Genomic DNA, 23,579 nt, shown 5'->3' on the forward strand with positions numbered 1-23,579 from the left:
TTTGTTCGTTATTCCCAGTACAGCAGCCACGGAGTGCTCCTGTGAAAACATGACTCCCCTGCTAGAAACCTTCTGAAGGTTGACGTCCTCCGGGCTATGCCCACTCCCTGCCCCTGGGCCCCCTTCCTGCCCTGGGCTTCCTTTACTCCAGCAGCTCTGTCCTATCCTTGTGGCTCCTCAGACTCTACTCAGAGGTATTTCCCCCGGATGTTCCTGTTCTTTCTATCCTAGTATTTATCAGGCTCACTCTCTTTCTTCCTTCTTTCTTTACTTTTTCAATAGGGAAGGCCTCACTGTGGACAAAACTCCTCAGTGAGGCCTTCCCTATTGAAAACAGCAACTCTGCTCCCTGCCCAGGCAGACCCTGGCTGTCTCCATGGCTTTATTTCTCTGCACAGACTTACCATTCTTGAACAGACTCTGCACGTCACTTTTTTTTTTTTTTAAGATTTTTTATTTTTTATTTGACAGACAGAGATCACAAGTAGACAGAGAGGCAGTCAGAGAGAGAGGGGGAAGCAGGCTCCCCGCCAAGCAGAGAAGCCCGATGCGGGGCTCCATCCCGGGACCCCGAGACCATGACCTGAGCTGAAGGCAGAGGCTTTAACCCACTGAGCCACCCAGGCGCCCCTGCACGTCACTTTTTGAATGACATTGCACTCAGGCCGTCCCCAGAATCCAACTCTAGGAGGAGTGGGTCTTGTCTGGCCAGCAAGGTATCCCCAACACCTGATACATAAGGAGCGCTCAAGAAATTTGGCAAATAAATGACTGAATGATATTGCCTTTAGTAATAGGAGAAGAGTGTTTGGGGCTTGCAGAGTAGTTCCGTGTGCGTATTCTTGTTGAACCTCACCGCAGCCCCCAGGAGGCAGGCTCAGCAGCTGTTACTATCCCAGCTGTACAGAGGAGGAAAGGGAGGCCTGAAGATTTCCCGGGATCTGTCCAAGTTCACACAGCTAGAAATGGGAAAGTTTGGATTCACTTCCTTGCCGCCCCCGCCCCCCACCATGGGCTATTTACCTTTGATATCTGGCATCTCTGATTTTTTTTTTTTTAAGATTTTATGTATTTATTTGACAGAGAGAAATCACAAGTAGATGGAGAGGCAGGCAGAGCGAGAGAGGGAAGCAGGCTCCCTGCTGAGCAGAGAGCCCGATGCGGGACTCGATCCCAGGACCCTGAGATCATGACCCGAGCCGAAGGCAGCGGCTTAACCCACTGAGCCACCCAGGCGCCCCGGCATCTCTGATTCTGATTCATCTCTGACTCTGATCATCTTCTAGAATTCTAGGGCAGTTGCAAGTGAAGCTAGTAGACATGGGTCACGAGACCAAGTAAATGAGTATCATGGTGAAATCCTCCTTGTCCACGGGCTCCTCCCAGACGGGCCACCTTCCCCAGGCCTTCAGTATAATTAGCCTGGAGGCCTTTGACCCCGATGCAGTAACTGGTAAGAAGCTATCTGTTACTGCCGTTCATTAAGACAGGCGACAGGAGATGAAATATTTTAGGTGAATCATCTGGCCTAATTTAGAAAGGCTCAGTAGGGCTGGTGCCTTTGATTTATCAGGGAGAGGTATCTGTTATCAGAGAGATCCACACACGGACTTATTTATTATCCAGAATCTGTTTTTAATTTCAGAGATTGTTTACCTAAACTGCTGTGTGTCAGATTCCGGGACGGATTTCTGCTTAGCATTTAATTTTAGATACTTGCCATGGTGGACAGTAAAAAATGGGTCTCTAGAATTTGTAGTTTCATTATGAATCTTCGCTCCTGGCAGCCCCTACCAGTAGTTTGTCTTTGAAATCTCCTTGGTACTTGTTAACCCTGCTCTGCTGTGGAGAAGATATAGTTTATTTATTGGGCTTTGCCCATTTATGAAAAAGTGCAGAAATTATTAATGGTTTAGTATCTATTAATGCATTACTTGGGTGGAATTCAAATTCTAATATTTATGGTAAACCCCTTTATAATGAAACGGGCAGAGAATCAGCTCTCTTGCTCCTTAAATTTGGAAGGCTCTAGATGCTGTTGGAATGGCTCCCTGTGAAATATGAGCCCTGCTGGCTTTATATTTACACCCATAAATAAGAAATAAGTACTTTGGGTTGGAGGAGAAATAATTAAGAATATTTGTGTAGATAATAAAGAAGCAATGGTCCAGTTTGGTGAACTGTGTACGTGGGAAATGCCAGAGGCTGCCAGGCCCCAGGCAGAGATATAGGAAGGACTAGGGCAGGGAGATTGTGGGTGTGGGCAGGGCATCTGGAGACAGCAGGAAGGGGGCCCTCGAGAAGGGTACCTTTGGGCCACGGCAACATGTGAGTGGCTGCACTCGGAGCTTAGCTGTGGGAATCACAAGCCCTGGATTGGAATCGCACACCCTGGTTTGCAATCCGCCTCTTCCCTTAGATAGCAGGGCTCTTCGATGGCCCTCATTGAACTTTTCTGAACCTCAGCTTCCTCGTCTGCAAAATGGAGCTGAATGTTTCACAAAATTGACATGAGTAGATAGTTTAGGCTTAAAATTGGCAAAAATAGACGACAGAGCTATGTCCCTGAGGCCTAAAGAGAGAAACCGTTGAGGGCAAAAGTGAAAGAGGAGGGTTGGGAAAAATCTGTACATGCCGATGCATGTAAACGCATAGGCACACTTTGTATCTACTTGTGTGTGTATATATACATACACACCCAGATGTGTACATGTTTGGGTAATATTTGTGACTGCTTGGTGGTGAGTGGGAGGAAGAGAATATAGGGCAGATATACATAATGGGCTTAACATGGAAATAGAGAAAAGTTAGGGTCTCAAAGCACTGTTGACAAATGGGTACCTCTTATCAGCCAGGACTCTTCTGCCCAGAGAGTCAGGTTTAGGTTCCCTGGTTTTTTTCCTGTCCGGCTGAAGCTTCTCCCTGCCTACCTTCTGGTATGAGTGAAGGGGTTTGGTTAAATGCTTCCATTTCCAAGCATCTAGTAAAGGGTTATAAAATCATGACCTGTTATAACAGAGAGGAATCTCAGGGATCATTTAGTTTAGGGATGGCAACTATGTATATTGTGTAAGAAAACCCTATGGTGATGAATTCCAGAGGTACTGTTTTTTTTTTTTTTTCAATTTATTTATTTTCAGAAAAACATTATTCATTATTTTTTCACCACACCCAGTGCTCCATGCAAGCCGTGCCCTCTATAATACCCACCACCTGGTACCCCAACCTCCCACCCCCCCCCGCCACTTCAAACCCCTCAGATTGTTTTTCAGAGTCCATAGTCTCTCATGGTTCACCTCCCCTAACAATTTACCCAAATTCCCTACTCCTCTCTAACGCCCCTTGTCCTCCATGCTATTTCAGAGGTACTGTTTTGAGAAAAACCGTGAGTTGCCACTGTGTTCAGCAGTTCTGTGTGGTTGATTAGTGATGCCTACGAGGGGTGATGAATGGGAAATGAGGACAGTTCACATTCTCTTGGTTTTTGTTTTTGTCCATTTTATTTTATTTATTTTTTTTGGTGCAAAAGGTGATTTTATTAAAGCACAGGGACAGGACCATGGCAGAAAGAGAAGCTGCCTGTTTTTGTTTTTTAAATAAGGAATCCAAAACCTAGCATGATTGAGTGAACTTCCCTGGCCAGACTGACAGAGTGAGTTAGGGGTGAGCCAGGACCAGACTTAGATCCAATTCAAGGAACTCTTAGGTCTCAGCACATTGCCCTGTGACTATATGTAGCCTCAGTGTTCCTGCTTACCTCCCAGAGGACAACACTCTGCTGTCCCTGACTTATGAGAATATGGATTCGAGTGGACAAAGTGTTTGATGTCTTCCTTACTATGCATGGCAGCCTGCAGAGACATGTAAGGCCAAGATACTATTTGCATTATTGATGGTGATGGTGATGATGATGACAACTCATTTAGTTAGCTCCTTCTATGTCCTGGGGCATTTGGTATATATCATCTCATTTAATTATAACAGTCCTATCACTGGATGATAGTCTCTGCAATGTGCACATGAGGAAAATGGGGTCCAGATAGGTTAAGAAACTCTGTAGGGTGATAAGCTAGCAAGCGTCAAAGTCTTTCCGACTTTAACGCATGTTTTTGGGTCATTGGTCATATGAACCTATCTCGTACAGGATAGTCAATGTGTCATCCACTGGGGTAGCATTGATGCAGCCTCTATCACATATAAGGACTTACATTTTAAGTAGCAAAGGAAGATTAGGAAAGTCAGTGGTCAGTGCTCCTGATAGGCACCTTATAGTGAGTAGGGGAGAATCTTCTATCCATCCAAATGCAGGACTTCTTGCATCTACTTCTATGTTTATGGTCATGACTCAAGCAAGAGTTGGATGGAATTGGATAGATCGTGCCTGCAGTTCTTCATTTATGCATATTGTAGGCAAGAATTAATGCCATAATGATTCATAAAAGTGACATTTCTGGTGAGCACACCTGCTGTGCTCATTTGCTAAAGGGTATAGATGTTTCCTGACTTCAGAAAGAAGTGATCCCTGATACTGGAAAAAGGAACAGTCTTTCCTCTACCAGACTTTGACTCTCTTCCCTTTGTGCGGGGAGCTTGAGTAATCGGTCTCATACCCAGAGGTTTGAGCACCTCCTCAGAGTGACCCTGGGAATGGTAAGTGGAGAATATCAAAGCCCTGTTGTGTGGGAAGGCAGAGACCCCAGTCACTGTAATCCTAATCTTACCCGACTAGTGAGAGCCAAATAGCACAGCTTTTGGAATCAGCTTCAGATTCATTCATCTACCAGTCTTATCCTCTGGCTATGTATCAGCTGTTAAGTACCCAAGTTACAGGGTATTATCTTAACATTCAGGTTAACTGTCAAATAAAAATAAAAATTAATAAGGTGGAAAAAAAAAAGGAGAGAGTGTCTTTACTTAAAACTCTTAGCGGAGCTTGTGGAAGGGCGACATCTCAATCCAGGTGATTCCCATCTAGGCAATGGGTTTGCTTCTCTGCATGGCACACTGTGCTGGCCTTTCCCTGGGGTGGGTGAGGGTTGGGTGTGGGATCCTTTTTGGGATCACACAGCAGAGAGCACAGGAAACTCTGTGACTCAAAGTTGCTTTGCTGTCCTTAGAAAGGTGTCCTGGGGGAGTCACCTTCTGCAGCCGGCAATAGGGATTGAATGCTAGCTGTGATGATGATGATGGTGATGATGAGGAAGAGGAAGAGGAGGATGCTGTGCTAATATTTGAGCAGAAACATCGTCACCTGGCTGGCACTGCTCTAAGTAATTAACCCACATAATCTTCCAACATCCATTTGAGGATGTTATTATTATTGTTCCTGCTTTGCAGTTAAGGAAACTGTGATTAAATAAAATTTGCTCAACGTCATGCTATTGATACAGGTGGTAGAGGTGGCCTCAGGATGGAGCCTGTGCTTGTTGACTGGAAGTGCTTGTTCGGAGAGGAACATTTCCCTTGACCCACCAGTCTCCAGCCACTTTCTCTTCTCCTCACTGAGATAGTTTTCCTTTTGGTCAAGAAGAAATGCAGAGAAGAGAAGGCAGATCCATATAGAGCATCTCAGCAGGTCCCTTCTATCAGGACTTTTCTCTGGCTTATCTTCATATCTGTTCCATAAGCCCCTCTCCCTCACCTGGATGGCAAATGCCCACCTGCTCCCCACCCCCCCACCCCAGGAAAACCAGTTCTCAGAACTTTCATGTGCTATAAATTAGAGATGATTCATGAAAGCTCAATGTGTCACCTGTCTCAGTGATATTTGTATCTTAATTGTAGTCAAAATATTAAAGGCAGAATTTCAGCTGCAACCAGCCATGGCCTGCCTCCCATGCTGACCTTGGGCCAACCTGACATTCAAAGCTGGGAACTCCCTTACAATGGCTGCCATTTATTCTGATTGTATTTGTCCACAAACTGAGTAAGAACAGACATGGAGGGTAAATGAACTTGTGAGGACAGAGGTAGAATTATCGCCCCATCTCTACCGCCAATTTGCACAGTGCCATGATCTCCAGTGACATCCTCTGAGTGTGATCTCCATATTGCTCATCCAGATGGGAGATGATCCTGTAATTAGTGGGCTTTATCCAGCCCAGCCCAGCCTGCAGCCAGGCAGCTGACTCGAGGAGCGTTTCTTTAGGTGGTGGGCGTAGGAAGCCAGAGTCTGGGTGCTCCGTGTTGCTTGGGACCACCATGCTTGGACTAAGACCAGAAGGAAATGGTCTGGAAGGAACTTGGGCTCTGGAAGCCCAAGTTGTTGATGTCTTGTCTCGCCTGCTCGGGGTTCTTCTACCTATGAGGCCATCTCCTGAAGGCACCATGTTTTTTATATAACATTTTGTCCCTTTAGAAATTATCGTGATGCATGTCAAGAGCTTTCACACCGAAAAAAATATGTCACATTAGCTTCCAAGTTTCTGATTGTCTAAATAACGCAGCAACTCAACATACAGCTGTCTGGCATTTTGACAGTACAATAACCCATAATTCTTCCTGCCACTCAGCACTTCAAGGTTAGCATTTTGTAGTTTGCTCTCAAGGAGTATTCATTTAAATTTTCAAGTGCAGAGTTGAATGTGGCTGCCTCATACCTTCCTTTTGATCTTTCCTTTATTTACTTGGGTACTCTTCCAATTTATTACATATATTCTGGGGAATGCTCATGCATGTGTATAAAGTTTTTTGGAGAAGTGGAATGTTGTTCAACTTCTATTTTCTGTATGGTTGGGGATAAGAGAGGGAAACAGCTGCCAAGCCTCAGAGCATGGCTACCCAATTTGTGGTTCCCAAGCACTCACTGTGGGGGCAAGTGAGAAGGAAGAAGCAAGAGGATAAGATGACTCTGTCCTGCCTCCTTTCAGAAATGCTGCCTTCTGAGGAAAAAAGGAGCTTTGGGTTCTTTACTTTCCCATGGCAGAAACTTGTTTGCTTGGTCTTCCCTTGGTCCTTGAATCACAAGGAAGATTCTTGGACACACAGTTAACATCTCTGACTTAGCTGCTGGTTCTGAATTGCCCTTCCAGGCTTGGTTACCATTGGTCATTCTCAATGGCAAGTTGACTGCCCTAGATGGGAAACTGGACCCTGAAGCTGGCTTTCATCAGAAGCTGGCTTTCATCAGTTGCCTGCATAACCTTGGCCAGGTCAATCACTGACCTCTTCTAACTTTTTCCCTTATTTTTAAATTGTGGTTCCTAGCCCTCATCGTACCTGCCTTTCCAGGCTTGTAGCTAGATGGAGCTGAAACAATGCGTGTTGATCCATCCACATGTGCTTTGAATTACCAAGAGCTGTGCTATCTCAGTATGAGAGATCAGTGTGGATTTTTCCTTTTGAAGCCACTGCCAGTCTACATCCCTGATCTACACTGCTGCCTACAGTAATAGAGTGTGGCTTATTGTGATGTGCAGGTCATTTTCTGAGATAAGGAGACTCAATGTAATGCCTCCCGCCATGAGTGAGGTTTATTTATTGGCCCTTGGATTGTGTTCAAGGGAGAATTTCTGGATCTCAGAGACCTTTGAGACATCTCAGGGTCTAGAGTTTCTAAGGTAAAATGATTGCTTTAGATCAGTGACTGACCAACTGACTCAATAAATGTGCTTTGCCTGCGAAAACCCCAACGTTTCAAACCCACTCATCTACTTTCAAGCCCACCAAGTTAAGCACAATTTAAAAGCCCAAGTGTGTGTGTAGGAAGAATCACTGTGCTGATATGAAGTCTACTTACACTTGCCAAGCCATTAGAGTGTTAAGCATTTTACCACCACCAGGCCCTAACATCTCTGGGACATCATTTGCTTGTTGAGACCTCTTGGAATTAGTGTTCCTGGTGGCAGGATGAATGCTTCTTCAGCATCCGTGGGATACACCTCAACAAATCTGGAGTGGGCTGCCGGCTGGTTCATGCAGAACCTTGGAATCTAAGCTCATGGGGAGTTTCCAATGTGTGGAGTTTGTCTGGTTGGTTGGTTTAGTGGCGAGAGGTCTGGGTTGACATTCTCCAGGCTATCGGATAGCTCGTGAGTTCTCATCCTCAGAACTGGTCATCTGCTTTGCTTTGCATTTGCTCCTTCTAAAAGGAGTTCAAAGTCTAGCACAGTGCACTGGGGTAAGATGGTAGGACACCACGCAGTTCCATGCTCAAAATAGCCTTGGTCTGGGAGGAGGGCAGTTGGATGGGTCAACCAAAAATGTTTAATGACTAGCTATGATGCAGTCACTTGAATTACGGATCATTCTATACATTTCAAAGTGCTTCTGCATCTGTTATTATAACCAGCCTCAGGATAGTGCTGTGAGGTAGATATGATCAGGGTTTTCTAAAATTACGTTTTTAAGATTTTTTTTTCTGATTATAAATGTAATGTGTATTCATTATAGAACTTTCGGAAAATGCTGAAAATCAGAAGAAAGATATTAAGATTGCCCATAAATCAACACTTGCCAGAAATAGTTCCTTAAACCAATCTGGTGTATATCCAACCCCGTAGATAATACTTTTGTGCATATACACATATATCTGTGGATTATATTTTTAAGGTTGGGATCATTCTATAAAGATAATATTCTGTTTCACGCTTTTTACTTAGAAACATTTACCCATGTTACAAGTGGTCCTTAAAAACCCAACATTTACTGTCTTCATCGTCTTCTGTTATAAAGGAGGTATGCATCATGATGTTGTCGAGGAAGCAGGTTATTTTTTGTTGTTCCCTGTTCTGCTCAGCACCAGGAAGAATGCCCCAGGAAATATACCTTTTTTTTTTTTTTTTCTTTTAAACGCACCTCTGATTATATCCTTAAGATAAACTGTTAGGAATAGAATGGCTAGGAATTTTCTATCCCTGCGTCTGAGTGTTGTAATACAAAATGTCAAATTGAAAGGCAGATATTTTGTCCTCATTTTATAGTTGGGCAAACTTAAGAACAGAGAGGTGCACTAATTTGCCTAAGGATGGACAGCAAGTCGGGGTTGGGATGGGGTGCAGGGAAGCACGTGTGTGCCTCTGTGGCGGCATCTGCCTTGCTGGCCCCTCTCCCCCCGTGGAGGTGAGAACAGCACCCCCTACAAACGTGAACCTCATTTGACACGGTGGTGATTGTAGGCTGTCTCTACAACCCTCCGTCAGGTGTGGTTTGTGGTCCACATGCTACTCAGCAGCCTGAGAACTGGAGACGAGGTAAATCTTTATCTCCCATCCCGTCAGTGCATCTTCGGGCTTCCTGGGCTCTCCCTCTGGACAGCTCACCCTCCCTCCAACAAGTCCAGCACTATCTCAGAATGGTGACTGGACTGCCTGCCAGCTTGTCTCCCTTTGTCATCGCCCACATTTGGGGAGAATGCCCATCAAGTTCCAGGCATTGCGCTGGATGCAAAGCGTTCAACAGAGATGTGTTTCCCGGTCCGCAAAGCCCAGCTAGGGTTGAAAGCCAGAGGGCAAACAGATCATTGATGAAGCATGATGAAGACACGGTTGTGGGCCTGTGGAAGAAACAATATTTGATGTGATGAATTTCATAGTCATGTCCCTGGTGCATGACTGACCTCACTCTGCAGCCAGGTTGGGCCTCCTCTTTCAGGGTATTTGTTTTATTCAAACCCATCCCCACAGCCTCCTCATGTTTCCTCCTTTTGTCCCTTGTCTACTTTGACTTGCTTCCATGTTTTAGTGGATTGCTAGCATCCAAGAAGTAGCTGATGGAGTGGCCCGGTTACGGGGCCTCTGCAGGCCGTATTTGGGACCCAGTTCGGCACTCATAAATTCCTGAGGAGTTGCACCAGTCCCAAAGTCTCATTTTCCTGATGCGTATAGCGAAAGAAAAGAAGTAGGTATTAAAAATAATAGCTAACATTTTTCGGAGCACCTATTACATACCATTCGCTGTCCTCAGGGCTTTACGCGTCTTAACTCATTGAAGCCCCACCCCACCCACCTTGGTGGGGTAGCAGTGACTTGTATCCCCATCCTCAGGGTATGATTGAGGGTCCAAGACCACACAGCTGGATGGTGGAGACAGGCTGACTTGAGAGCTTGCTGTCTTAATACTGTACTCCACATTTTTAGGACCCTTTCCTCTTGTATCCATCTCCTTTCCTTACGTTGTACCTGACACGGGAGTTTAATGCCAGCAGTTGGGGAGAGCAGACACTTTCTTGAAGTGGTAAGTTACTGTCTCCCAAACACGTGGATGTCCATGACATTGTCCATTTCTCCATGGGGCTGTGAGGTATCCCAGAGCCAGAGGAGGTGAGGTTGGGAGAGACCAGAAAGGAAAGGCTGCTTTTTATGCTCTCCGTTCCCTTGCTCACTGGCCAGCTTCTGAGCATGAGCTGCTTGAAGGTCAGTGGACTCCGTGATGCACCAAAACAGGTGTTGTTTCTGCTCTTCGGACACTTGTGACCCAGAAAGTGGGGAAATAAGTCACAAAGCTGGTGGGACGGTTGGGAGAGAAAGCAGTAAGAGCAAAATTCTCTCCAGGTTGAAATACCAGCTCTTTTCAGATCCGGAAGGTTCTGATGCAAGGAGTGTCTCTTTCTCCAGGGGACAGCTCGTGTACCCAGGTCTCTTGCAAGTCCAGAATGCGTAGCAGTGCTCTCGTTGTCCAGAACATTCACTCCGGGGCTGCGTTTTATTGTTGTCATAGCACCTGGCTTACAATAATATGCTTCGTCATCATGGAGGGAGAAGAGGGAGGAAAATAAAGCCAGGTTTGAGATCAGCTGTAGATTTTTTTTTCCCCTCCTATTGAAATTTATAGTAAGCAAAAATGCCTGGGGCTTGGACAGATTTGAATGAAAAAAAATATAGATACATATATATGCATGCTTGAACAATGTCAGGCTACCAGTGTGTCTCTGGTTCTTCTCTGAGTCCCCAATCTAGGGGGTTCTTCTGTAGCTTGATTCCAGCAAGAACAGGCACTGCTTGAGTGTTCATTTCAGTGGCATTGACAATACTGACAATATAATTGACCTAAAAAGTTCTGGATTTCCTGTTAATGCACTTTAGAAATGTACATCAACTACCAAAAAAAAAAAAAAATCATTTCTATCTACATTTCACTTGATTTCCATTTTCAAGAGAGAGGCTTCATCATTATTATTCTATTTGAATAGCACTGATATCTTGAAGGATGGAAGGAGATTTCTATTGTATGCGGGAGTACTTTATTTCGATATTTTCTTTGTCTGATTATACATGATAAACACACATTAGTGACATTTCGTGCATGTTTGGAAGATAAATGGGGATATCTCTTTAAACCATTCCTGACACTTGCTAACCTGTGAGCTTAATGGCATTTTCTCTTTGATTCAATAATTTGTCTGTCAAAAAAAAGCTGGGCTGACATTCTCCTTGTTGTGGGATTGAAATGGAAAGAAATCTCTTCGCTTGAAGATAATTTTTTTTTTTTTAAATTGAGGGGAACATTTTAGGATAAAAATGTTTTTGAAATTATTTGGGTTTTTGGAGGTGGAGGTGGGGGGCCGGGACTGGGGGGGTGTTGCTGATGAGTGCCGGAGCTCTGACACGGTGCGTGTGGCAAGTGATAAAGGGGAGGCGATTGCCTCAGTCTGAAAGTCCTCTCGAAATAATTAGGGAACATGTGAATTCTTGCAAATGAAGATGGCTTCTGCTGGTGCGTCTTGTGGGAGGCTGTCAGCCTTCCTTCTGTGGAGGTTGCGGGGTTGGGGTGTGGGTCTGTGAGTGCTGGGATGGCTCTGACTCAGTATGCCTGCCTCGGTTCCCCGCAGCCTCGTTCGGGACGAAGGCGGAGGGAGGAGGCCGGCTGTGCCTGGTTCTGGAGAGGCTTTAAATCCAGCTGGTTGTTTTCCCTTTGCTTCGAGATTTTGGAAAAGCCCTGTTCAGGGACTCTGGTGAGAATGAATCCTAGAGGTGAACCTAGAGTCGGGAGGCAAAGGGTGGGCTCAGAGGGACAGGCTTGGGGCTCTTGAGGGAGCCCTTTGCATTTGTGACAAAGGTGGCCCAGCATATTGGGTAAGAGGTGACACTTCAGAGCTGTATCATGTGACCCCACAATGTACTACTGACCCTGTCTCCTTAGACACCTCCCAGCCCTGCAGTAAAGGGCTTTTGGAACGTCTGATTTACATAAAGATAACTACAGTTGGCAGGTGACTGTGGCTGGGAGCAGGATGGGGGAGAACACGTGGTGTTTAAAGTTGGCCTGTCGCCCTGCCTCCCTCCAGCCCCAGGGGGTCTTCACACATGCCATTAGGAAACACTGACTTATTAAGCTCCCTCATATTGATTCATTCAACTATTTTATTGAATCCCTGTTGGGTGCATAGTTCTAGGAGCTGGGGGTGTATCCCAAGTCCTACGACTTGTTGGTAGTGACATTGGGAATAGAACTCAGGTCTGTTGACTCCCGATCTGGTGCTTTTGAAGCACGCCGCACTGACTCTCCAGAGGTCCTGCCTTCTACAGAAGCCTAAGGGTCTGAAATTTGCCATTATTTGGTGATTGCTCCCACGGCTTCCAGACCCCCTACAGGGCTGTAGTTTCCCCTGGTTTGGAACCCAGCTCAGCCGTGATGGGTGCTCTAGCAAAACACAGTAAACACAAACGATAAGGAAAATGGTAACCATCACACACATTTTGCCGGCCTGAACTTCTCACCGGAAAGTAGGGATATTTTAAGACCTTGGAACAACTTGAGTACCTCTATTTTAGAGACCCCATATTACAACATATTAAACTTAGTAAAATGACCCCCTCCAACTCACATTAAATATGAGCGATGAGGTTTCAATGTGAAATTTTTGAAAGGATCCTAAAAATCATTTTCACAGTTTTGAGGCTTAAGAATAAATAACTTTTCTTATGATAAACTTTGTTATATTAAACTGTAGAGGAGCTTGGCTTGATTTGTACTTGACCTACCCATGAATATAATATTTCTTTCTGTTGAAATTTATTTGAACCTTTATTAGTCTTAATTTTGTAATTTTTCATTCATGTGTTGGACCTTTTTTTTTTTTTTTTTTTTTCAGATCTCAGGGATTTTGTTGACCATTCAAGCATTTAAAAGAGGGCCCTTGGCACTAGGCCTGTAGCTCCTCATGGGTGAAAGAGACTGAGAACAGACCTCCTTGCACCCACCCACCTAAAGCCAGGTCCCGGGCTTCAGCATTTAACACTCCTCAGAAACCCCAGATGGGCCAGTCTTGTTTGGACTGGCCTGGGTATTATAGAGGTGACTGGGGACTCAGGGGGAGCTCCTGTTTTCCTTGCTGCACTGTCTGGGTCAGCTTGGGCTGCCACAACAAAATACCACGGACTGGGGGTCTTCAACAACACACATTTATTTTCTCACACTTCTGGAGCCTGGAAGTCTGAGATCAAGGGACTGGCTTCTGTCCCTGGTGAGAGCTCGTTTCCTGACATGCAGGCAGACACCTTCTCACTTTGTCCTCAGAACTCTGGTCTCTCTCATCCCATCATGACGACCCCACCCTCATGACCTCATCTGACCCTCATTACCTCCCAAAGGCCCCATCTTCCAATACCATCATAATGGGGATTGAGGCTTCAGCCTACGAGTTTGGGGAGTACACAAACATTCAGTTCATAGCATCTGTTGCGGGGAAAGCATGGCCCTCACAATCTATGGCTCCGAGCTTCAAATCCCAGAGTTACCACTTTTAAGCAGGGTGACATAGGGTGTAAGTTGGTTATATTCTCTGAGCCTTAGTTTCTACTTCTGTAAAATGGGGATAACAATCCATTTGCAGAGTTGTTACTTGTATTAGTGATAGTATTTGTAAAGGGCCTCGCACCCAGTAGGTAGCTCTTGCCCCACTCATCTGAGGGCATCTTAATTAAATGAAGAACACTTAGCTGGGTGTGAGGGGCTGAGGCAGAGGACAGGGAGACAGAACCAAGGAGCATGGCAGAGACAGGAGACAGGTGGTCTCTGGCACTAAGGCAACACTAGGCTTCTGCAAGAGGAGTTCATGTCTACATTTTTCGAAAGTCTCAGGCTTGCGGGAACCCCTCGGGTTGTATGAGAGGGCAAAGGGTGGACTGAGAAGGCTCCTCAGGACTCAAGCCTGGAAAAGGCACACAATTTGGGGTTGAAGGACCCCCAGACTGGGAGGACAAAGCTGTTTCTTTCTTTCTTTCTTTTTTTTTTTTTAACCCTCTTCCAGTAAAAAGCTTACTTAACCCAAGCTTAGTCTTCCCAGTTTGGGGGGGGGGGGGCTCATTTTAGCCATTTCCAGAATAGGGAACAGAAACTGAAATGAATCATTTTTTATAAATGAAGGGACGTTTGGAGTCTGAGTGAGGGGTGGGAGGAGTAGGAGTTGGTATTTATGAGCAAATGGCTCCGGCCTTCCCAAAGTGCTGGTTCCTGGGGAAGGAAGCGGTGGCCAGCATTTAGAGAGCAAACAGAGCAGGGAGTGCCACCCCTGGCTGAGAGGATGGATGGGCAATGATATGACAGTAGTCTGTTCCCAGGCATCCCACAATTGGAGGGGATTGGCAGGTGGAAAATCGGAGGAAGCTGATAATCCCCCAAACCCTTCCTCTTGATTCATGGCTGCCAACAGCAGATTAACCTTCTTGACTGACTCAAGTCAAGCTTGGCCCATGGTGGGAAGAAAACCCCTCCCTCCCTCCCTCCCTCAAGTGCCCACTGTGCATTAGACATGATCCTAAATGCTTACATTACATCTGTGGGCAAAACTGACAACCATGCTCATGGACCTTATAATGTACATTAAACAGTCAACATGATATATAAATAAATGATATGGTATGTTAGGAGGCCATACATGCTGTGGGAAAAGAGAAAAAGCAGATAATAGCATCAGTCGTCCTGGATGGAGGTGGCAAAGCAGGCTGTTTTATGGCACATGGTGCTCAGCAGAGGCTGTATGAGGACGGTCAGCAAGTTGAGGAAGTGAGCTGAAGGAGGAAAGTGCTGTCAAAATGAGCTGGCCATCTCTGAGCTCGCAAGGTCTGGGAGCGGGAGGAAGAAGCCGGCCAAGACTGGGATTCCTGGAATAAAATTTCTGCCTAACAAATGGAAACAGCATGGTTAATGGAGAGGAGGAATGGCCATGCCTGCCTGCCTGCCTGATTGCCCTTAATCACCTACAGTGCTGGGTACCACCTGGTACCACCAGGTAGTGTTTGGTATCAAATGGAGATGGGAGGCAGGGTGTAAAGCCAGCATTCTGTAGCTTAGTCTCTAATGTTTTTGGCTAAGCGTCTGAATGAGTGAATGAGGGACTGAGTGAGTAACTTTATGAATTCATAAATCAGTGAACAATGAGTAAAGACTGACTAAAATTCATCTCTGTGAGTAATGGGTAATTTACAAGTTCACATCCTAAGTTACTGGTTGAGTGTCTAGCCTCAAGGGTAATTATTTTAAGATGCTTAACTTTAAAGATAGGGGTTTATACCCCTAGGTAAATTTCCAAAAATTACAATGAGAAATGATCCAACTTTTTAAAAAGCGTGTTTGGATATTCTGGTGTAGTCCAGGTCAGGTTTTTACCTATACCTGCAATCAAGGTAGAGAGTATTCTCAAAAGCAACCTGTAACTTCCTCTGGTTATTTAAAGTAGGAGCAGATTCTGATAAATTTGTTAATCCTGTCAACAACTCCTCTTAGTTTTTAACTGTGATCTAGAGATGGAAGCAGAAGATTGGATATCTGGTAGATATGCTGGCCTACTGATTACCAAACTTTGTCTGTTAATCAGAAAGTCTTGGGGAAACAGAGACAGGCTGTGTCCATACCATAGATCTACTGTAGTAGAAGTTCCAGTATTGGTCCCTAGCATCTGTATTTTTATTTTTATTATTTATTTATTTTTAAAGATTTTATTTATTTGACAGGCAGAGATCACAAGTAGGCAGAGAGGCAGGCAGAGAAAGAGGAGGAAGCAGGCTCCCCGATGAGCAGAGAGCCCGATGCGGGGCTCGATCCCAGGACCCTGGGATCACGACCTGAGCCGAAGGCAAAGGCTTTAACCCACTGAACCACCCAGGCACCCCTCATCTGTATTTTTAAATCCCTTCTCAGGTGATTTTGTTGCAGATGGTGGAGGGACTTACTAATCATGAAAGTCAGCTTTGAGGGCAGAAATTATGACCTCTTCTTTTAAAGTATTTTTTTTTTATTGGTATCTCCTTTCATACTAGAAAAGCAGTAAATCTTTATTGCTAGAAGCCAGACAAAACAGATTCATCCCCCCCCCCAAAAAAAAACAGATTCATCCCCTTCCACCAAGGTAGAATTCCACTCTTCTCCTTACTACTTTGTACAATTTTTCCCCCACATATAGGACTACTATATACATATGACTATACCATTTACATTTTTTTTTAGGATACATTATCCATATTTCTCCATACCTTTAAAGCTATGGGATATTTCGGAGAATAGAAGTGAGGGAGTATTTCTAGCTTGCGGAAACCGCTTACTTTTCTCAGCCCTTCGCACGTAGGAAAATGTTGATAAACCATTCTTACTTGAAGAAGAGGTGGCAGCTGTCTTGTACACCCCACCCATGTCCTTGTTCCTGGTCTTAGCACAGGGAAGTCCTTGCTCAAACTCTCTCTGTTCCCCCAAAAGAAGCTTGGTGCTAAAATAAGGTGACTTAATTCTCCTAAAGGAAAGTTCTGGGCTGCGGCAAGAACCTCTCTGGGGTAGGGGTTCAGGTGAATTTGAAAAGGAGTCATTGTTTCACACAGTGAAGGAGACTAAACCAGCCAGTCAAAGGTGTGGATAGTGCAACATCTTCAGACGCTGCCTCCAGAGATTATAAACCATTAAGGGAGACAGAACTTTCTCTTCCTGGAGAGTTAATGTACGAATACAGGGAAATATCTGGTGAGGATCACAAAAGACTGGAGAGTCCTTGTGCCTCCTTGGGAGTGAAGTCATCAGTGAAAACTCCTCAGAGGAGTGAATTTGGATTGAGTTTGGAAGGAGAGTTTGAATTAGCTCAACGGAGAGAAGGTTCCTTGATTTCTCCACCTTGCACATGGAGAGAGCCGGGTGCCTCTGTCCCACCCTAGGAAGACCCCCAGGCTGGCATGTGGGACTCGGAAACTAGGTGGTTAAGGCCCCAAATAAAGTAATGACTCCCTGGACCCTCCGAGAGGAGAAGCAACAGCAACAAAAAGCTCAGCCCTCAGCCGAGCCAAGCTCCAAGAGCCCCTTTCACAGACACATAAATATTTAATAATCATCTGTCTACAACCAATCTAGGGGAAAAAAATCTTTAAATAGACTGCTCGAAAGGCCAAAACCTGAATTTTAATTGAGGTACTTTGAATTACTCCCATTAGTCAGTCGCTCTGACTTTTTCTTAGTGAGGGGTGGATTGTTTTTGAAAGGGGGATCAGAATTATTAGCAGCCCTTAAAACACACACACATGCGCGCGCGCACACACACACACCCACACCCGCTGTTCCTACTAAATAATAAACCAGGCTTCTTTTTTAAAAGATGTGGCATTTTCGGAACACAAAGCAGGAGGGCAAAGTACAGGGCGCCCCACACATTAGGGATGCAATTCAAGGAGGTAAGGGCATCGGGATGTTTTGCTGAGCATTTTGTTGCCAAATCACTTCTGTGATTCTCCCTGGTCCCAAGAAAGTTTGCAGGATGGAGGAGGCGTGCTTGTGTGTGTGTGTGTGTGTGTGTGTGTGTATTTATATATTTATTTTCCTTTTCTCTGCCCCCTGGTCGTACAGTCTCCTGCCGCCGATGTAACAGTCCTCTTGGAGGTACCCTTGTATCTCACGCTAGCCAATTTCAACAGTCTAAAGTGCTCAAATTGAGCCATTTTGCTCTCAGTAAAATAAACCCCAGACCATTATGTGTGGTTTTTCATTCACCCGCCTCCTTGTCTCCCTTCCCTTGGCCCCTCTCTGCCCCCCTCTCCCCTCCTTTCCCATTCTCTCCTTTGGCTCCCCTGCCTGCCTGTGAATGGGAGGGGGAGCAGACATCCTTTAGGAGAAAACTGTTTTCAGTCCAGCCGTGTCAGCTCCACTTGGGCACAATTTGCTTTGAGATCTGTGTCATGGAGCAGAGCCCCAGGGTCACCCCCCCACCATAATTGATCTTGCTTATTCATCTGCTTCCCCCGTGTGTCTCCCTTTCCCCACACTGGTCTTTGTTTGGATAAACTGTGTGAAGATTTACTGTGGTGCTGAAAGCCGCCTGCCCCACCGTCCCCACCGCCTCGTCCAGGGTGAAACCGTGGAGTGGCACTTAGGGAAGAAAGTTCTCCTGCCTCCCCAAGAGCCCCCCCATCCCAAAGACGGAGGACATCTCCCAGTGTCACATGCGAGGCAATTTCCAGACTAATTTACTATGGAATCACTTTGCACGGCCCCTCATGCACTGGTATGAGAAATGTTAATTGGTGTGTGCGCCTGAGATGCACTTCGGAAGGATTTATTGTTGTAAGCAAAGGAGGGGAAGGGGAGCTGCGTCCATCTTTGTGATGGCCCGGAGTCCACACTCACTCGCTCCAGATGATTTTTAAAACCAGTGGTAATGATGGATCTGAATCCAGTAATTTATTCGATTTTGGGTCATTAACCCTTGTTCTGCTTATGGCAGCAAATGACTTCATCGTCAGCGATGATGAGTGTTCCAAACTGTGGGGATACTTGGCTCTCTCGAGCTCTCATCTGAAAATCAATTTTAAGCAAGTGGCAGGCATTAGAAATCCTCTCCGCTTATAGGTTTCTGCGGCATTGCCTCTAGGATTTGAAGGCGCGGGGAGGGCAGTGGCGGGGGGGAGGGGGAGAAGAGAGCCCCCAGAAAACTTCTATTGCCCAAGAGTTTGTGTTGGGGTGGCTAATGTCCTGAAAAGGCTGACAATAGACTCTGTCAAAATGGGTCTTTAGGAGTGGGGAATGGATCGCAGTTTGGAAATGGGGAAAGAAAGGAGCAAGCCTTCATCTAGTGATCCTGCCTATAGACTGAATGAAATAGCTTGAAATCATTGTTTTGATTCCCATTGACTGAAAGCTGGAGGGGCTTTGCTGGTTAAGCTTTTAAAGCCGCAGCCTTTTAAACACTTTTTTTTTTTTTTTCCCCTTTTTGCCTGGTGCACCCTTTCTCCAGTTGACCTTGAAACACATTAACTCATCTTTGGAAAGAAACTAAGCAAAACACCTTTTGCCTTCAACTCTGGGCTGCCTTCTGTCCCAGAGTGTTCTATACATCGGTGGCATCGCCCGGTGTCCCTGCCTGCGGGGTCCAGAGGACTGGGGTGGTCGGTGCCCGCCTGCCTCCAGGGAGGGCAAGGAAGTTAACACTCGTGCAGCTCCCCCACCGCATCCCTCTGCCACATCAGACAAGCAGACCCGCAGCGTTCAGGGTCAGGGAACTCCTTCCCTGCCTTTGAAGGTATAAACCAGTGTTTGAGCAGCGCTGGAGAGCTCTCCCAGACCCGTCTAGACACACTGTGTATGTGAGCCCTTTCCTTCAGCATAGTCATGGGAAATACATTTCACTGCTGAAATTTCCAATTGAAATAATTGTTGGAAAATACGGATTTTGAGAAACTTTTAAATGGAAGAAATTTAATCATCATTGAGCCAATTCTATCTCTCTCTCTCTCTTTTTTTTTTTTTTTAAGATTTTTATTTATTTATTTGACACAGAGAGAGAGATCACAAGTAGGCAGAGAGTCAGGCAGAGAGAGAGGGGGAAGCAGGCTCCCTGCTGAGCAGAGAGCCCGATGCTGGGCTTGATCCCAGGACCCTGGGATCATGACCTGGGCCGAAGGCAAAGGCTTAACCCACTGAGCCACCCAGGCACCCCTGGGCCAATTCTCTTATTTTCATAGATGCAGAATGCATGACCCAAACACGTCAAGTGCTTTGTCCTAGATCATGCAGACCATAGGGAGCAGAAATGGTCTTCGAGGCCAGGTTTCCTGGGGGTAGGAACAGGTTGCCTTGCCCAAGGTGTGGGAGTAAAGCGGCTGCCTTGTCTGTAAAGAACATATAAAACATAACAAAGCCCCAGGCTCTGATTTTATTACCACCATGATCTGACGGTTTCAAACAGTGTCAGTGATACAATACCCCACCCTTGCTGTGTTGGACACTCCTGCCGGCCTCCTCCCTGTCTCCTTGGTACACCACTGGCTCCTCACTCTCAGTTTCATGTTTCCCCCACTCAACTGAGATGTAGCCCCATCAAACAAACCACAAGCAAACAAAGAACAAATCCTGCATTAAAGTACTCCCCACTTCTTTCAGAGTTAAGTCAGGGAAATGACCTTTTGGAGAGCTCACTAGAATGCAGGGTTGGTGCAGCTAAAAGGCAATGTCTTAAAAATCCAAATGAGGCAGACCCGAAAGAACGGTGATGGGCTCTGCAGGGCTTGCGTGGCCCCCATCTGTCTGGTGGCGAGCACGGGGGCTGAGCCCTGCCTGCACGCTCTCGCCTAATGCAGGGCCCGGGAGCTCCCAGCGCTGGGTCTGGGTCAGATTCAACAGAGTTGAAAACTCTTGGGATTACTGTCTAAACCCAGTTCTTTCCTGGATGATTAGAGCCTCTGGGGAAGTGCTCGGTGGTCTGAGGGCCTGACCCGCTGGTGTGTGTGTCTCTGTGTGGTCATTTTGGCCAGACTGGCTGCTGTCCGGGCTTTTTTTGTCCTCTGCAGCGGCCCCCTGCACCGGGTGGGTAAGTATTCCAGTCTGACAGCAGCTGCCGAGTCATCAGTTCTGACAGACGGCTGCCTCTTTGCAGGCCCCCCACCCCCCCGCCCCACAACCCCAGCCCTTCATTTCATCTTTCCCTGTCAGAACTCACCCTTTGGCAGAAATCTTTTCCGAGAGCTAAATGTGAGCCTCAAAGAGATGCCGTCAAGGTATTTTTCATAATTTTCAAAAGTAATTTCCTTCCCTCCACCGCCCCCCCACCCGCCTTCTCGTCATTATAATTATGTCTTAGCAGCTACCCAAATCAGGATGGCAGCAGCCAGTCCCCTTCCCCTGCGGGGAGGCCCAGCCTTTCCCTGTTGGGCTGGCCTGGGGGAATGCTCCTGGGAGAGGAAGGCTGGACAAGCAAAGGCTTTCTCTCCGTTGGCTTCAGAGACAAGGTGGTAGAATCATTTCCTCAGAGGAAGGAAAATTTAAAATGGTTTCATTTTTTGCTCTAGAAAAGGACCCCGAAGGCATTTCCCTACATGCTGGGTTCATAATAGTATTAAGGGTACTCTTAATCCAGTTCATGTGTGTGTGTTTAAGAGTAGGTGACTTCTGTTCCAGAACGTTCTCTGCCATTGTTTGACTCTCCCACTCCTTTCCCTCTCAGGTTTCCTCACTCCCTCAGGGAGGAGTCAAGGAAAAAAATTCATCTTTTTTCTCTGAGTCTCATCCCTGCCTCCACCCACCTCTGAATCCCTCCTGTGAGTGGTTCTCAACAGGCATCTATCCCCAGGAGCAGGAAGAGAAGTAGCCTGTGTCTCTGGCCCTCTGCAGGGACTCTGGGATGGCCAGCCCTGGCTGAACTGAGATCCTGGGGGTAAATTATCCTCTCCTAGGGATTCTGGGACTTGACATTCAAAAGTTCTATTCATTGAAAACAGACACTAGCCCCGAAAACCTGGTTTAGTAGATAAAATCTGTAACCACAAGAGGATAAATCTAGTTTGGCTTGTTTGTACTGGTCTAATTTAATATGATCTCCCTTGGAGTTTCCAGCGTCTAGATTTTCTAGATCATTAAATCCATTACTTTTCGCTATTTGCTTTTTTTTTTTTTTTTCCGAGGGTGGGGTAGGGAGTGAGTATATTTTTTAGTGGCACCATGCACTGATCAGGACAGCCTCATCAACGCCCATTTGGGGTCCGAAGTGACTAATTTCTGGGCCTAAGGGCTCTAAAGGAAGATTTCTACTCATTTAACACAATGACCCTAATAGCCAAGTCAAAAAAGGGGGGGGTCTCCTTGCTGCTGCCGCTGCAGTAGTAGGACCCACAGAGGCGTGGAGAAGTCATTTCTCACCTCCTGAAAATGCTGAACACCAGCATGAAGGGTGTGGGAAGTGGTCGTCTCATCTCCCCTATCGAGGATGGGCTGAAGAGCCTAGGAGACATAGCTGTGAGCTAATCTGTGCCCTTGAGCAAATGGACTGCCCACTGGACCTTTGGACCTTTGAACCTTCGTGGGGCCAGTGGAGCAGGTTTCACACCTGCCTTCCAGGTCAGCAGGCTGATGTCGCTGAGAGCTGCCTGGAATCACAGTGCTCGTGAGAGCCGACATCAGCCTTTCATTAAGGAGCAACCCCTTCCTGGTGACTGGTGTCCGTTTTCACATCTGTAAGAAAGGGATTCTGTGGGATTAAGTGTCACCTACCCTTCCCACATTCACTTCTGCTAAGCGGCAGGTGAAGAGCAGAGAGTGTCCCAGATTGCTGTAGCCCTTAGTCCCTGCCGGGTTCCCTCCCTCCTCCCAGGCCCGCCTGCTCTCAGCCATCCAGCCCACCCGCTGGGCACTGGACTCTTGGTAGTGAGATGTGGCTGCAGGGAGTGGTGTGTGTCAGAAGCTTCAGTCGGGGTCACACTCGCTCCAGGGCGGGGCTCCCAGCTCAGCGACACCACCAGAGCGTCCATGCCCCCACTGCCATGGCAAAGAACCAAGGGAAGACCACAGAGGCTGTCTGCTTATTGGAAATTTGAATACATGGCTCAGAGTGCACGCGCGTGTGTGCGTGTGCATGTGCATGCATGCACGCGCATGTTTCTCTCCAAGTATTTTTTTTTTAAACTTTAAGATGATCCATTCTTTAATTTTGGGGGGACATTATCCTTTAGATAGCCCATATGGATTTTTCCTGCCCCATAACCTCTCCAAACAAAGAGAAAGCACAGAAACAAAGCAAGCTAGGAGGCAAGTTTTGCAACTTGTCAGTCTGAGCAGTGAAGCAGTACGCGTGCGCAATGTATGTGTGTGTGTGTGTGTGTGTGTGAGAGAGAGAGAGAGAGAGAGAGAAAGAGAGAGAGAGAGACACTGGAGTGAAACACTTCGTCACTAAATGGTGTCCTTCCTCGGGCAGAAGACAACACTGCATGGTGACTTTTCCTGCATAATTGGACTGTCTCTTCGTATAAACCAAGATGCTTGTTTCTGAATATAAGCCCATGCGCTCTCAACAGGTCAGGAGCGATAGTAAAAACCTGTTGTCTGGCTTTGTATTCGGAATAATGGAGTCACTAATCTACTTGATCTGGCCAAGTCAGATAAAGAGGAAAGTGAGGGATGCCCATGTTTCAGGGATAGAAGGTACTTGTAAAGCAATTTCTTTGGGGGAGGGGAACCGGGGGGAGACACACAGGAGGGAAAAAAAAAAGGAGCAAAGACTGTTGGAAACCTTTTAATTAGTACTAATTACCTCAGCAGAAAATGTTGGAAGCTTGAAAGGATTTGTGTCAGCAAGTGAAAGATCAAAGATTGCTAGGCTCGCATTTTAATCTGTTGGCTATAAAAAGGAATGAGGGGGGTGGTAATGGGACCCAGGAGAATGGCTGCCCAGGTGGCTCTGCCCT

At 46.2% G+C, this 23,579-nt stretch overlaps 1 protein-coding gene across 2 annotated transcripts in view; it reads left to right on the forward strand.

Moving 5' to 3' along the window:
• LRMDA (leucine rich melanocyte differentiation associated) overlaps nt 1–23,579 on the forward strand; it is a 1,057,234-nt gene that overhangs the window by 526,158 nt on the left and 507,497 nt on the right. The gene's annotated exons all lie outside the window — the stretch shown is intronic.

The sequence above is a fragment of the Neovison vison genome, chromosome 2, assembly GCF_020171115.1.
Source record: "Neovison vison isolate M4711 chromosome 2, ASM_NN_V1, whole genome shotgun sequence".
NCBI classification, from domain to species: domain Eukaryota; kingdom Metazoa; phylum Chordata; class Mammalia; order Carnivora; family Mustelidae; genus Neogale; species Neogale vison.